Source organism: Papio anubis, chromosome 1, assembly GCF_008728515.1.
Source record: "Papio anubis isolate 15944 chromosome 1, Panubis1.0, whole genome shotgun sequence".
Lineage (NCBI taxonomy): Eukaryota > Metazoa > Chordata > Mammalia > Primates > Cercopithecidae > Papio > Papio anubis.
In genome coordinates, this window is record NC_044976.1 from 155,417,387 (window position 1) to 155,433,723 (window position 16,337).

At 40.6% G+C, this 16,337-nt stretch overlaps 1 protein-coding gene and 1 long non-coding RNA gene across 7 annotated transcripts in view; one reads left to right on the top strand and one right to left on the bottom strand.

Moving 5' to 3' along the window:
* SRGAP2 (SLIT-ROBO Rho GTPase activating protein 2) overlaps positions 1-16,337 on the bottom strand; it is a 251,081-nt gene that overhangs the window by 175,006 nt on the left and 59,738 nt on the right. The window lies entirely within an intron of this gene.
* LOC103878270 overlaps positions 6,131-16,337 on the top strand; it is a 34,945-nt gene continuing 24,738 nt past the window's right edge. Inside the window, exons 1-2 of the long non-coding RNA XR_004178922.1 lie at positions 6,131-6,423; positions 8,073-8,149. This is a non-coding gene — a long non-coding RNA (uncharacterized LOC103878270). The remainder of the gene's footprint in view (positions 6,424-8,072; positions 8,150-16,337) is intronic.

Sequence of the window (16,337 nt, forward strand, 5' to 3'; positions counted from 1 at the left end):
TCTGGGGTAAGAGGGTTAACAGTGGGAAAACACGTTCAGAAATTAACTAAAATAATGTCAAATATGCCAAAAATTGTAAGTATTTGAGATTCTTGAAGCAGACGAAGGGAAAGGTTGGGATGAGAGTAAGCTATATAAGTATTCCTGTTCTGTGTGCCAGAGAATGGGGGGTGGGGGCGCATGGAATCTCATCAATTTGCCAAGTCCCAAAAAGAGTAGGTTCCAGGTCTCTAGTAAGGTTTCAATGCAAGGTTTTGTATATTCTCCCTTATAATCAACTTTCCCCTCAATTCTTAGAAAGATCTTATGGAGTTCAGAAGACGATAAAGATGGAAAGTTGTAAGATCTGAGAGTGTTTACATGATAGAGATATAATTGATGTAGATATAGATATTTACAGAATAAAAGCTAACGGCCTAACATGGCATGATGTGATCAGGCATCTCCTCCTTTCCTCCTAAAAACCTCTCACTCTCTCCTCTCTGACCTCATCTCCTAGTACTTTCCCCTCATTCCCACCAGACCACTCTGCTTCAGCCTCAGTGGCCTTCTTGCCATTCCTCAAATACACCAAGCACACTCGAGCCTTAGGGCTCCACCTTAAGACCTTTAAACTGGCTGTTTCCTCTGCCTGAAATGCCCTTCCCTCAATATCCATGCAGGTTACACTCTTACCTCCTTTAAATCTTTGCACAAATGTGACCTATTCCATGAGGCCTCATTTAAAGCTCCCTACTCCTTATTTTAAAACGAAACCTGGCCCAGGTACTGGTAGCTCACACCTGTAATCCCAGTACTTTAGGAAGCTGAGGTGGGCGGATTGCTTGAAGCCAGGAGTTTGAGACCAGCCTGGGCAACAAAATGAGACCCTGTCTCTACAAAAATTAAAATTAAAAATTAAGATATTAGCCAGGCATAGTGGTACATGACTGTGGTCCCAAGTACTTCAGGAGGCTGAGGCAGGAGGATCCCTTGAGCCCAGGAGTTGGAGGCTGCAATGAGCTATCACGGTGCCACTGCACTCCAGCCTGGACAACAGAGAGAGACCTTGTCTCTTTAAAAAAAAAAAAAAGAAGAAGAAGAAGAAGAAAGAAGAAAAAATTTAAAAACACAACTCCCCTCACGACTACCCAGCATTCTTGATGCTCCTTACTGTACTTATTACCTTCTAAATACTAGCAATTTATATATTCATCATGTTTATTCTTTGTCTCCCTCTTCCTCCACTGAAATGTTAACTCACAGAGAGATCTTTATTGTACTGACTGAAATAAAGCATCTAGAGTAGTGTCTGATACATGATAATCAAAAAATACCTGTTGCACAGATGAGTGAATGAATAAATGAATCAGTAATTGTAAAACATACGATATAAATATCTCTTCACCCACTTGGTAGTGGCTAAAAGAAAAAGAAAGTGTTCTACTCTATTTTCTTCTCTTTTTTTTTTTTTTTGAGACAGTCTCACTCTGTCGTCCAGGCTGGAGTGCAGTAGCATGATCTCAGCTCACTGCAAACCCTGACTCCCTGGTTCAAGCAATTCTCATGCCTCAGCTTCCCAAGTAGCTGGGATTCCCAAGTAGCACACCACGTGTGCGCCGCCATGCCCAGCTAATTTTTTTACTTTTTATTTTTAGTATTTTTCACCAAGTTGGCCAGGTTAGTCTCGAACTCCTGACCTCAAGTGATGTGCCCGCCTCAGCATCCCAAACTGCTGGGATTACAGGCAAGAGCCACCACTCCCAGCCAGTGGGCCTTCTACTCATAGATAAACAACTGAAATGCAAATGTTCACTGACAACATTACAATGGTCAAACTATCAGGATAAATTAATAATATCAGATCCTCCTCTGTTTTCATGAGGGAGAAGTTACCTGCAAAGCAGGACTGGCAGCCACCACAAAGGAAGGGAAAAGAGCAAAGACAGGAGGGATTTAAGAAAAAAACAGAAACTTTAAAAAGTTCACAACTTATCCATGAGCTACTTCTATTAACCTTTAGTAAGCAGGAACAAACAAGTTTTAGGAAGATAATTTTGTCAAGTTTCTGAATACCACCATCTAGAATGATTTATAAAGAAATATGTCTTCCTATTTAATATAGACTTCCTTATAGAGCAGCATGGCTCTGAAGCATGAAGAAAAACAATTTCGCCTCATTTTGGCAAGATCTGAAACCAAATTTATCCAATAGGAAGACTGTGAAAGTCACCAAATTTTTGGGTGTGACTATTGGCTGAAAAGAGTGAAGGATGGCCTGGCCAACATGGAGAAATCCCGTTTCTACTAAAAATACAAAAATTAGCCAGGTGTGGTGGCACATGCCTATAATCCCAGCTACTCAGGAGGCTGAGACAGGAGAATCGCTTGAACCCGGGAGGCAGAGGTTGCCCTGAGCCTAGATCACGCCATTGCACTCCAGTCTGGGCAACAGGAGTGAAACTTCGTCTAAAAAAAAAAAAAAAAAAGAGTGATAGATGACCATTTGGGGATGTATCTTAAAAGCCAACAGCTTGGATATCCAATCCTGGAATTTCAACAGGACTAGGCAGCAAATACCCAGCTGCTGTGCAATTAACAAATTCAGAATCCTGAGCTTGCTTCCCTGTGAGAAGGGCACCACCTAAAAATAAAACAAAAGAAGATTCCTCATCCATCTACTCCTCAGTTTCACTGTGGAACTCATGCCCTGGAGAGAGGCAGGTTTATTTCTCAACAGCAAGCGGAGTTCCCAGCCTAAGGAAAACCCCCCAAAGGATTTCAGGTTGCAAGGGGGCAATTTCAGAAGGATGAGGCCATAAAACAATTAAAGAGGAATGGGTTAATCTGTATCTAGTCATAATCCATATGCCCAAAGCAGCATCACTATGAGGTAATCTCACATCAGTCACTGGCTTTTCAACCCAGGCAATTTTCTTCCCTCCACCTTCCTACCCTTCCTCAACTCCACCCCCTACCCCACCCTATACACACACACACACACACACACACACACACACACACACACAAACACCAAGTTTTATATAAGGGAGGGGAAGTGGAAAGAAGGCAGAGGGTTAAATTTCTCACATCTAAGGCTCTCAGGAACCTGAATTTACTGAATCCACTCTCCCAGGAGGGGGCATATTGTGACCAAGCTTTCCTGCTTACCTCCTGCCATCTGCAAAATTAAATTAAATGGTCCTTCACTTCTGAAATCCTGCCATCAGTGTACCAAAGGGAACATCTGAGTATATCAGTCAGAGATGATGGCTTTTCTTTTTTACCAATACACACAAATCATTAGGAGATTAAGTTTCTGAATGGCTAATGTGCATTTTCATAAAGAAGTTAAACATTCAGTCTAACACCCACATGGAAGGGGTTGAAAGGGACTAGAATTGCACTTAATGCTGTATTGGAAGATGATTAAAAGCAGGATAGGCAGAAAGATGATGACATTTTCACCTCACTTTCATGTGGGGGTGTTGGGAATGGTCATAGGAATTCAAGTGCCAAGAGCTAAAAGAGAAGAGAAAAGGGCTATTAGAAAGCAATGGGGCCTGGCGCGGTGGCTCACACTTGTAATCCCAGCACTTTGGGAGGCTGAAGAGGGCGGATCACCAGGTCAAGAGATCGAGACCATCCTGGCAAACGTAGTGAAGCCCCATCTCTACCAAAAATACAAAAATTAGCTGGGTGTGGCGATGCCCGCCTGTAGTCCCAGCTACTCAGGAGGCTGAGGCAGAAGAATCACTTGAACCCAGGAGGCGGAGGTTGCAGTGAGCCGAGATCATGCCACTGCACTCCAGCCTGGTGACAGAGCGAGATTTCGTCTCAAAAAAAAAAAAAAAAAAAAATTAAAAATTAAAAAATTTTAAAAAAAGGCAATGAGAAGGCCCCTGGAAGGAAAGAATCTGCCCCCTACTCTCCTCACCCCAAAGGAATATTGCTCTCTAGGGAGTTAAACCCATACACATTAGAAAGCCTGTGGTCACCACACTGCAGATGACTGCTCTAAGGCAAATAGAGATTTAAAGCAAACCAGGGTATTCCTTATACTTTTTGACCTTTTTGCTCTACCAGTTTCCATTTTCTGACCCTAAAATCCACACAAAAGATTCTGATGTCTTTAGCCATCTACCCCCTCTTCCCCTGACTGAACAATTTAATTCGACAGTTATTTCCACACCTATCTAGTCTCACTTCCAACACGACTAAATTTGGAACAATGGAAGCAAGTGGGTGAAAAGGAACAAAGGAAATAAAATTCAGGAAATGACAATCTTCAGAGTAACAATATATAATTTGAAAAGTAACTCAGACCAGGAACAGACTTTATTTGAATATAAAATTACATACAAATCATATTTAATTCAAACCACTTCAATCCAACACATCTTCACTGAGCACCTACTACGATGCCCTGTGGGGAAAGACAAAAAATAATTGGTTAGAGCCCCATCCAGTCTAAAACACAGCAGGCTCCTATTCCTGCACAAAGAGGCTTTGGGGAGAACCTGTAAAGGCTCCTAATTAGGGATATATCATAAAGAATCTGTGCCTACCTAAAGATCACCCTTAACAGCATTTTTGAATCCATTTATCACCCCCACAATTCCAGAATGGACAAAGAGGAAAGGTACAGGGACTGAGGAAGAGAGAAAAAGTAATATGGTTGCCAGCAAAGCTCAGGAATTTATGCTTTTTGATGAAATACCTGGAAGGAAGAGCAAGAGAAATAATCTCTACATCATATTTTTCTTTGAGAAATTACAATCCAGAGAGGTTGTTCACCAATATTTTTTTTTTTTTTTAACCATCATAGTTTTTTGTTTGTTTTAGACAGGATCTTGCTCTGTCACCCAGGCTGGAGTGCAGTGGCATGATCACAGTTCACTGCAAGCTTGAACTCCTGGGGTAAGGCAATCATTCCACTCCAGCCTCAGGGATTAGCAGGGACTAAGGCAAATGCCATCACACCCGGCGAATTTTTAATTTCTTATTTTTAGTAGAGATGAGGTCTCACTATGTTGTCCAGGTTGGTCTTCAACTCCTACGCTCAAGTGATCCTCCCGCCTTGGCCTCCCAAAGTGCTGGGATTACAGGCGTGAGGAGCCACCATGCCCAGCTCATCGTAGTTTTTTTTTTTTTTTTGGAGACTGAGTCTTGCTCTGTCGCCCAGACTGGAGTGCAGTGGCACGATCTCAGCTCACTGCAACCTAAGCCTCCCGGGTTCAAACGATTCTCCTGCCTCAGCCTCCTGAGTAGCTGGCATTTATAGGCACATGCCACCATGCCCAGATAATTTTTGTATTTTTAGCAGAGGCGAGGTTTCACCATGTTAGTTAGGCTGGTCTTGGACTCCTGACCTTGTGATATCATAGTTTTTAATAAGCTCATTTCTCTTTTCCCCTGTCTTGTTCTGAAAGACACAGAATTTTCAGAGGGAGAATTAGGAATAAAAGTATCTCTTGATCTGGGATCTAGGAAAAGATACTAGGGCATCAAAATCAACTGAATGAAGGGATAGAAAAAAAATCCAAGAAATTGGGAATAAGGGAAGTCTGCAAAGCTCCTGGCCCCACAATGTCTACACTCCCAAGCCCAATATCCAGTTGTAGAAGCACATATTATGATGTCATAAAAACAACTTCAACAGTAAAGGCTCATAAATTCTCATCTCTCAACACAGTGACTACCCACAGAGGGGTTTTTACGAAAATGAAGAGTTCCCCCAGAAGCCTTAACTCTGAGGGTCATCAAAATTAGGACAATCTCTTTTGAGCTTACACACTGCTGTCCTCAAGGGGTGTTCCGGGGTCAGTCTGAAACTGAAGTGATATCAGAACTCTCTGACACTTATTTCTAGTGTCAGTATCTGCCAGCAACTCGCCAAGAGCAAAAGTCCAGGGAGCCCCTTCAGGGAGAAAGTTTCTCACTCTGGATCCCAATTCTACTCTGAAAAATTCAACTGTACAACTAACATTTTACAACAAAGAGGTTCCATTTAAAAAACCCAAGGACACAAGGGGAGAGTCAAGGTGACAAGGCTCAAATTCTGGTAGAAAATATAAATCCCCAGATATTCTCTTTCCCTGTCCAAGGGCAAAAGCTCACCAGGCCTTGGGAGGAAAGACTCCTGTACAGTCTAGTACACCACTCCTTCTGCTCATTCCTCCCAGCAACCACTCTTCTTGGGAGATTGTAATGCAGTCAAATGTCCTCCAGTGATGCAGAGCATTCTCCCATTCTGCAGGGCTTCAAAACAAAGCCAAAGAGCTGCCTGCTATATTTCTGCACTCTTACAACACAGGGAGACAGAGAGATCCAAGGACTTCCAACCATCTGTGTGCCAACTCCCAGCTACTCTAAGACATAAAAAGTGGAACAAAGGAGCTTGTGACTGCAAAGATGGAGAGAAAATGATTGCTTAAAAGAAAGGTATATTGTTTTCCTTGATAATTATTTTCTTCACTTTGCTTTTCTGTATTTTCCAAATTGTCTATGATAAACATGTTGCTTTTCTAATTAGAAAAAGCAGGAAATGTTATTTTAAATGTTTTTTTTTAAAATCAGCAGAGCACTATCCTGAATGCTTTGAGGCAATGGTCTGGGGGTACCTACGACACTCCTTGGGGAGGGCAAGGGATGGGAAGCGGAAAGAGAAAGAATGAAAGAAAATCCAGTTTTTAAAAAAAGGAAAAGAAAAACTAGGGGGTTGGGGAAAGGTGGGGATTTCCTATGCATTAATGTGTACACTTAGATTAAAGAAAAAAATTGCTGGGCACAGTGGCTCTTACCTGTAATCCCAGCTCTTTGGGAAGCTGAGGCGAGTGGAGGACCTGGCTCAGGAGTTCAAGACCAGCCTGGCCAACATGGTGAAACCCCATCTCTACCAAAAACGCAAAAATTAGCTGGGCGTGGTGGCGCATGCCTGTAATCCCAGCTACTCAGGAAGCTGAGGCAGGAGAATCGCTTGAACCCGGGAGGTTGAGACGGCAGAGAGCTGAGATCATGCCACTGCACTCCAGCCTGGGTGACAGAGCGAGACTCCATCAAAAAAGAGAAAAAGGAAAAAGAAAAAAAATTAATTTATAGCAGTAGGCACCTGGTTAGTATACTGCACAAGAAAGTACTCAAAATAGAGAATCATTATTTCTGGGTATGTTCTGAGAAGGAAGATTTCTACTTGGATATAATTTACCCCTGGGAATGTCCAGGTTATAAGGCCCAGGTAGATAATACAGTTCTAAAGACTCAGGGTTTCTCTACTGTCTCAGTAACTCGCCTCCTGTTTCATGAGGGCCAGATGCAGCTGCTGGTCACTGCCAAGCAGACAGGACAGCAGCACTGTTTCCCCTTGCATTGCTCTGTGCTCTGAAGCTCACCCTCCATTCTGCTCTCCTTCTGACCTCCTGGAAGACTAGGGTCTTACAGATTCTTCCCTGTGAATCTTACGAGAGAGCCTTCTAATGATAATTCACTGTTACATGGGCCTGGGCTCATAGGAAGCACACGCCACAGTGAGGGGAGAAACAGATGCCCATTTCCAACAGAAACATCTGTTCCTTCCAGCTCAGGAAAATCTGTTGGCAGAGAATCATGTGGTAAGATTTTTTTGTTAGGAAAAAAGCTAAAAAGCACACCACAGAAAAATGGAACAGTGCTATTAGGATACAACCAATCCTCTATGCTTTTTTAAATTTTTTTTTTTTGAGATGGAGTCTCGCTCTGTTGCCCAGGCTGGAGTGCAGTGGTGTGATTCCGGCTTGCTGCAACCTCTGCCTCATGGGCTCAAGTGATTCTCGTGCCACAGCCTCCTGAGTAGCTGGGACTATAGGCAAGTGTCACCATGCTCAGCTTTGTATTTTTAGTAGACACGGAGTTTTGCCGTGTCGACTAGGCTGGTCTCGAACTCCTGGCCTCAGGTGATCTGCCCACCTCAGCCTCTCAAAGTGCTGGGATTACAGGTGTGAGCCACCACATTCGGCCATTCTCCATGCTTTTTAAAGCAAAGGAACCAAAATCCTGCTTCCTGAAATCTTGCCCATTGTGACAAAAATCTGAGCGCCACACTTTTGCCCACACAGGTGCAGCTCCCACTTAGATACAGCTCCCTGACCAGTCACTGCTCCAGGGCAAAGTCCCGTCTCACTGAATGAAAACCGTGAGTTCTAGAAAGGAAGTTCATTCAAGTTTTTCGCTAAGTAAAGGTCCATAACCGTCCATGTCGGTCAAGACCCTGCCAGACCAACATAACCTGGAAATTAGGAAACCCTAAGAGAAGTTACATTCTTTTAGACTCAAACACCACCACCAACCCAATCCACACCCTGGCCTTTTCAGAAATCTAGAGGAGCACTTTTTGTTTATCAGTGTCTAGGGAAGTGCTACTGGCACTTAGTGCAAAGGGAAAGGAATGTAATGTCATGAATGTGGGGAACAGTCCCAAAATGCATCTAAAATGCCAATGGCATCTCCGTTAATAATCACTATATACAAATGGTTTGGTTTTATTGGTTTTGTCTGTTTTCCTAAATGAGTATAACATTCATTCACCTGGGGAAAACATTCTCAATACGAAACAGTAAACAATGACAAGCAAGTTTCCCTCTCATCCCTACCCTTCCCCAAAGTTCTATACCTCTGAGGAAACCATTTTCTTATATATCCTTCAAGAAATATTCTCTGTGTATACAAGCATCTGTGTATATGCTCCTTCCCTTTTTAAAACGTGGCACATGTGCCACTTTTTTTTCATTTAACAGTGTATCTCGGAGATTTTTTCGTATAGAACGTATCAATCTGCCCCTTCTTTCTACCAGCTGCATAGCATTCCACTGCATAGCTATGCTTTCATTTATTCAACCAGTCCCTTTTTGGTGGTACCTGCCATTGTTTCCAATTTTTTGCTGCCATAAACAATGTTGTAATGAATGTAGATGTGGGTGTATCTACAGAATAAAGTCCTAGAAGGGAACCAGTAAGTCAAAGGGTATATACATTTTAAATTCTTTCTGATACTGCCCATTCAACAATATATGAGACTTCTTGCTACTCTGTACTCAGAATGCAATGTATGAGCAAATGTTTTTTATCTGATATGTGAAAAATGACTACATATTGTATTTGCAATTGAATTTGTATTCCTCTATTATGAATAAGACCTGGCATCATTCATTTCCTATGTTCATAGGTTTCCATGTTGCAATAAGTCTTTGCAGGTGTTAGTAAGTTATTTAGTTATTCTGTTTGAAACAACAGCTCATGTTCTTTGCTCATTTTTTCTTTGGATTGCTGATCTTTTTTGACTTTTTGTTGACTGTATGAACACTTTATAAAGGAAATTAGCCCCTTCTCATGTGTTGCAAATATCTTTCCCAGTTCATCTTTTGGCTTTATGATACTATTTTTAACCATGTAGAACTTTTAAAATTTGTCAATCTTTTCTTACATAGCTCCTGAATTTTCAGTCAGGCTTACATTATATTCCATGGTTTAAAAATATATACTTCTATATTTTCTTTTAATATTTATGGTTTCATTTTGTACATGTATATTTTAATCAATATAAAATTAACTTCCATATAAGGAGGAAGACAGGGATCCAATTTAATTTTTTCCCAAATGGCTACCCAGTTGTCTCAAAATCGGTTATTGAAAAATCCATTCCTCTCTCCCATCCCACCAATTTGAAATACCATGGTTTATGCCAAATGCCTTTGTGTATTCGGCTGTACTCCTGCATTCTCTATCCTGTTTTTCTAGACTCTATTTTTAATTTGGAGATGGCAAAAACAAATCTAGGGAACAACCTTGAAGTGTCATAAAGAAAAGAAAATGGCCTTTAGAGCCTAGAGGCAGTGTAGAAATTGGAATTAAAAATTATTCTCCCTAATGACTCTAAGTCCACCTATTCCATGGGACTTTACCCAAAGCCTCATCTTCTGCTTGTAAATAGTTTACATTTTTAAATGTAAACCTTTTATTAAAATGTAATGTAGATACAGAAGGAACACAACTCTTAAGTAGCCAGCTTAAAGAATTTTCACAAAGTGAACAAAATCATGCAACTAGCACCCAGATAAAAAACAGAGCATCGCTAGCGCTCTAAAAGTCCCTTTGGGCTCCCTTCCAGTCATTACCCTTCCATAAGGGTGACCATGATAGGGATTACTGTCACCATAGATTGATTAGTCCTGCCTCTTTTAAAATTTCATATAAATTGAATCATATAGGATGCACTCTTGTTTCACGTCTCTTTCATTCCTTATTATGAGATTCATCCATGTTGTTTTGTACAATTCTTCAGTGAGTTAACACAGCACTTTACATCACAAGATGGCAGCTGAATGTCCAGGCATCTCATCATATTTTAAGCAATAAAAAATACAGAAGGTCAGGTGCGGTGGCTCATGCCTGTAATCCCAGCACTTTGGGAGGCCGAGGCGGGAAGATCACCTGAGATCAGGAGTTCAAGACCAGCCTGACCAACATGGAGAAACTCTGTCTCTACTAAAAATACAAAATTAGCCGGGCGTGGTGGCACATGCCTGTAATCCCAGCTACTCGTGAGACTGAGGCAGGAGAATCGCTTGAAACGGGGAGGCGGGGGGTGCAGTGAGCCAAGATCGTACCATTGCACCCCAGTCTGGGCAACAAGAGCAAGACTCCACCTCAAAAACAAAAAACAAACAAAAAAAACCATAAAGAATGAAAGAAATGGGCCATGTCAGTCAGGTCTGTTTCCTTTCTCATATTTTTTAATAAAAAGAATCCCTTCTTTGAGTTATGTTTGCCCTATTCATAATAATTCGCCGCCTCTTTTATTAGTGGGGACCCTGAAGAGTGACATAACCTCTTTAGGTCTTAGTTTCAGTCCAATAAGTGACCTGCGTTAGATGATCTCTAAGCTCCTCCCAGTTCAAACAGTCTTAGATTCCATTAACTTGCTTATCTTCTCATTATTTTTAGGAGAAAAGTAGAAAGAAATAGGAGAGTTTACCTATTTAAGAGGCAAGAACTGAAGTATAAGGATGTAGAATGTCCAGAGCTTTATCCCCTGAACAGCAGAGGTCTCAATTTAAGTTAAATCAATATACAAAAACCTAGGTTTAAAAACTGAACTGGAGAGAAAGAAATACATTCACTTTATGAAAAATAATTCTCATCTTCTGGCAGGTTTTGTTATAATGCTTTTCTAATGCCTTTAAATTATGATTACATTTACAGTAATTCAATTTGCACACTTTCAAGAATATCCACGTGCTCTTTTGTTCATGTCTAATTACTACTATCTTTCTGAAACAGACCAATACACTATTCTTAGTCATTCCTATCACCAAGAATATCAAGCATTCCTCCTCTCTTGGTATTTCTATAACCATCTTTCTAGGACTTTAGGAGCCATTTTCTAAGCGCCTCTCAAGCCCAAATCTTCAGTTATTAATGAACATTCAAAGAGAACACCTTTAAATCTCCAACTTAAATTTTTATATTTTTACTTCTTTAGAGGTAGAATGTTGAGAGATTCCATATATTTGGTTAAAAGAAATATGAAAAGATTCCTTATGTTTCTCCACCCTTCCTTACATTCCTCATGACCAACCATCCTCCCAAAAGGAAGGGGGGTACAATCTGCCTATATTATTCCAAATATTTCAGCTTTTATTTTCACCATGGAAAAAGTATTAAACTCAGCTGAATTATTCATGAGACCCTAGGTAACATGATCATTGTTTTTGGCCTTTGGCTTCAATACTTTCAGCCTTGCAACTCATTTTAGAGTTTCTGAATGGGGCTAACAAGGGACTTCGCTATACACATCATTAAACTGTTAGCATGTGTCCTGGCACGGAAATTTACACTATATTAATAAACCCATATATTTGCAAGGATGCGTGTGTCTTCGATGCTGTTCTTTGATCAATTTCTCCTACTTCCTTGGAGTTTCATCCAGATCAGATTTTTAGAGTATGTTCCAACATGAGATGACTAAAATATTCAAGGCAGAAAGAAAAATCTGAGCTCCAGTTTAGAGATTCTCACTTTTCCTCCAGGGATGATCATAAGACTGGCTCGACGGATGAGGGGCAAATGTCACCATGCACATCACTCTGAATTCTCTTCATTGCAGTTGCAAAAGCATGTTTCTGAGTTTGGACATAGAATTAAACAGCCCACACTCTTTCAGTGCCCAAAGTTTCTGAAGGAATTGATTCTTCCTTATAACTGTCATTTAGACATGCCTCCTCCCCTGACCTCCTATTCTCCTTGCTTTGGTTTGCCCCAAAGAAAAGGAAGAAAAGAAAAGCAGATAAAGCTCTCCCTACCCCATTACAAATCCCAAGTAACACTTTTCTCACTTCTTCCTATCAAGGCTATAAAATAGGTGCTGCCCACTCTCATACCGAGAGATTTCTTACGGTCACACAAAGTAAACCATCATTGCCAACTGGCACTGAACCTAATGTTCCTCAATGATCAGACCTGAGCTCTATCCCTATGTTTCTTCCAGAAAAGTTATAACCATTCTCAAAGTTTTCACTGGAGAGCAGTTAAGTAAGATTTAAGGAAATATGTCATCATTCTATTTCCTTCCAAAATTATATTATACAAGATATAAGCATTATGCATCAATTTACATTCCACTTCTCCCCAGTGTGAGAGTCTGGTTAATAAAATTAAACTGGACCAGTACCTACTAAGCAACTAGATCTCTGGAAAGTCTGAATGCTGAAGATGGATGCCCTCGGGGAGGGGCTTAACACAGCACATAAACAAAGCTCAGATTTCATCTTCCACTAAACCCAGTGGGACACTAATGAGTTTCTAAAGATGCAGAGCAAACTAACATCATTCCTGGCTGTCATTTATTTTGGAGTATACTACTTATTTAATTTTGTCACATGCTACCAAGTAATACAACACATTGCTCTCTTGCCTTCAGTGTTATCCCCTTTCCAAGGCATAAGAAACTACTCTAGAAGTATCCAGAGTCTTAAGACATATAGGGAAATATTAAAATTCATTAATAAGTGTCCTGGGGGATTCCCATTTCCTTTTCAAGCCTCCTTGTTCTTTGGAGATTTTTCTATCGCATGATCTTGTTTATTTTCTTTTATAGCACTTATCTCAATATTTAATTATCTTTGTTTACTTATGTTTCCCTCATAGATGTAATCTCCATTAGAGAAGAGACTTCTGTGTTGTTCACTGTTATATCCCCAACCTAACAGTGCCCAGCACAAACTTAAATACTCAATATATATGTATTAAATGACCACTGAAGCACTAAGAATGGGCTGGGTTCTGCTGCATGAACAACCAACCCCCAAAATCTCAGTGGCTTACCATCACAAAAAGTCATTTATTTTTTATGCTGTGTATCCAACAAGGGTCAGGGAGGGGCAATCTGTTCATCATTGTAGTTCAAGAGCTCAGACTGACAGAGGTTCCACCTGCTCACAAACTTTCACAATCACCAAGGCAGGAAAAGAGAGCACTGAACTGTCCCATACTGGCAACTGCTTCTGCCCAGAATTGCCATGTATGGCCACATTTTGCCAGCCAACGCAAGTGAAATGACTACCTCTAACTTGAAAGGGAAGGAAGGAAATAGATGTGAGTAAGCACTGGAAGCCTGTAAAAAATTAAATAGCAACTCGAGAATCTTGCTGTTGTAGGGGGTTCATTTGGTCCAGCCCTGTCTCCAGGCAAGGCTGCAATCAGAAGGTAACAGATAACAGCAAAGGCACTAAATAAGCAGACAAACTAACAATGGACATTATGTACATCGTACCAAGAGGCTTTTCAAAATCAGTCATCAAGTGGCACTATCAGAAGAACCTTTACAGGGAAAAAAAAAGTCTTACCTGCCCAATCAAGAGGAAATATTTGTATTCATTATGTCATTTACCTTAGGAACAAGGTAAATGATTCAGGTACGCTCTGTATCCGTGCTCTTTTACTAAAACCTTTTTGGGGACTAAACCAACTGTAGGAAAATATGCAACAATCTGATGTCATGTTTTCAGATGACAAAAAAAAAAAAAAAGAAAAGAACCCCACGAAAAAACACAGTTCACTGAAATCCCATTCATACATTTATTTTTTACCAAAGTAATACATGCGAACAAAAGCAATCAACTGGTGGCAGCATTTAGGCCCACTAAGACACAACCACCCATTGCCGAAGAAGGCCTGCACATCATTCTGACTCATGTTTGGCTCTTTCTCTAGAGCACATCTCTTGGTATTTCCTGCAGATATACAGCAAGCAAGATTTCATTCCTGCCAGACGAGCTTTTTTTTTTTTTATCTCCACCAGTCAGTCTCTTACAGTGAGATAACCTCCAGTCACAACTCTCCCTCCAAATGAATTCCCAGGTTGCCATGGCAACTAACACCTTCCTCCAATACTGTCAATATGCTTCCCAACCCTAAAGGCAGCCCTCTTGATTTACTGCCAGAAGTACCAATCTCCTCAAGTAAAAGAGAATGCCTTCCTTTGCTCCAAAACTATAAATGAGACTTTTTAGAAGACTCTCTGTTAATAATATTAATAGTATCAGCTACCACCTATTGAGGGCCAACTTTATTTCTATTATCTCGTTTAATCATTTCAAAAAAAAAACTGCACGGTAGATATCACTCTCTTTATGTTATGGATTAAAGTAATTATAAATCAGAGGTTATATAACTTGACCAAGAGGCAGAACCACGATTTGAACACAGAATCTTCTGGCCCAGATTATCTCTGAGGCTTCCTCCTTTGACACAAGATCTTTTCCAGCTTAGAGGAGTAACCTCATCTGTCTTGTTCTCTCAGCCTAAACTTGTTCCTTTTTCTAAAAGTGCTTTCTACACTTCAAGACAATTTAGCTTGCTTTAATATCAACACAACACCGCTCTAAATCCAATGGCACTTAAAGGTGTGTTAATACTGATTAAACATTAAGAGAGACAAGACTTCATTCTCCTGCTCTTCATCTCCAAGGGCTTTGGTGGGGAAGAATGAGATAATGGGTGCTAAGGGTTTTGTACTGAGAGTGAAGGTATACAATATCAATACCCAGTTGATATTGAGGTGTCCACAATGTAACCAGGTGCCAAGGAATGTCCATAAGGGTAGAACTGCAGCCAAGTCTCCTGGATTTGCTTCCTTGGGCCCCTTCCTTGGGCCCCACGCCTACCCATATGACCACATCCTCACTATTCTCCCCTAAACACAAATCGAGGGACATACAAAGCAAGCACTGTACTTACTTCTTAACCGATCCGTCCCCTCCCCCATCCCCAACACACAGGGAGACTTTATGTTAGCCTTGTAAATAAGAAACACCATTCCACAGTTATTTTTCCAGTCTGCCTTTTTTTAACCGCTCACCTGGCAGAAACTGTTATTCTCCTGGCCAGCAGCTATTTGTAAAACTGGTCTGCCTCCCTATTTTTATACCAAAGATACTAATTCTTTAGTAGAAAGGGGAGTATTCCAAATAAGACAATTAGCAAATCACCTAGAATTTCCAGCCACTCCACAGAGGCACACAAACAAGAGAATTAACCCAATTTGTTGTCTATAATAAACAGGACGTTCTGCCCACCACAGAGCCCGAGAGGTTTGTAGGAGATGACTAATTCCTAGTAGTAACGGCTACAATGGCCCAGTTCCTTATTTTATTACTGTGTGCTGAAATTTTAAAGGTGCTCCTCTCCCACCCCCATCTTCCCTTGCATACTTCTGCACATCAATCCATTAAGAATCTGAAGTGTAATTTATCTTATTCACTATTATCCTGTTAAATTGCTCTACAGCTGCCATGGCAGTAATTGCAGTGATCAGTGATTCAGACTTCTTAAGCAAAGGGCCTTAAGTAGGTTTCATTATTACAATTTCCAAAGGTTTTATTATTGAAATAAACCTGAGATAGAATAGTATGCCTCCATGGGGCAGTAATACTAATGATTCTTAAGTTATGAAGGGATGTCAGATTCATCATCAATGTTGCACTCGTGAATATGAGTAATTGGGAATTTATCAACCAACAAAACCAACTGGCATTCTAAGAATGAAGAATAATAATCTCATTTTAAGTAGCATATGCAGTACTGTGCGACCCTTTAAAAAGCTGCTTTTGTTCACTGGAGTATTGCTTGTAATAGCAAATACTGGAAACAACTCAAGTGCACATTTGTAAGGAACTGAGTCAATAAAGTAGGAGGCAGCCATCCACACAATGGAATACTATGCAGCTCTGATATATGAATGAGAAAGCTTTCTCTGTACCAACATGGAAAGATCCCCAAGACATACTGTTAAGGACAAAATAGTACAGAACAGGTTATATAATGAG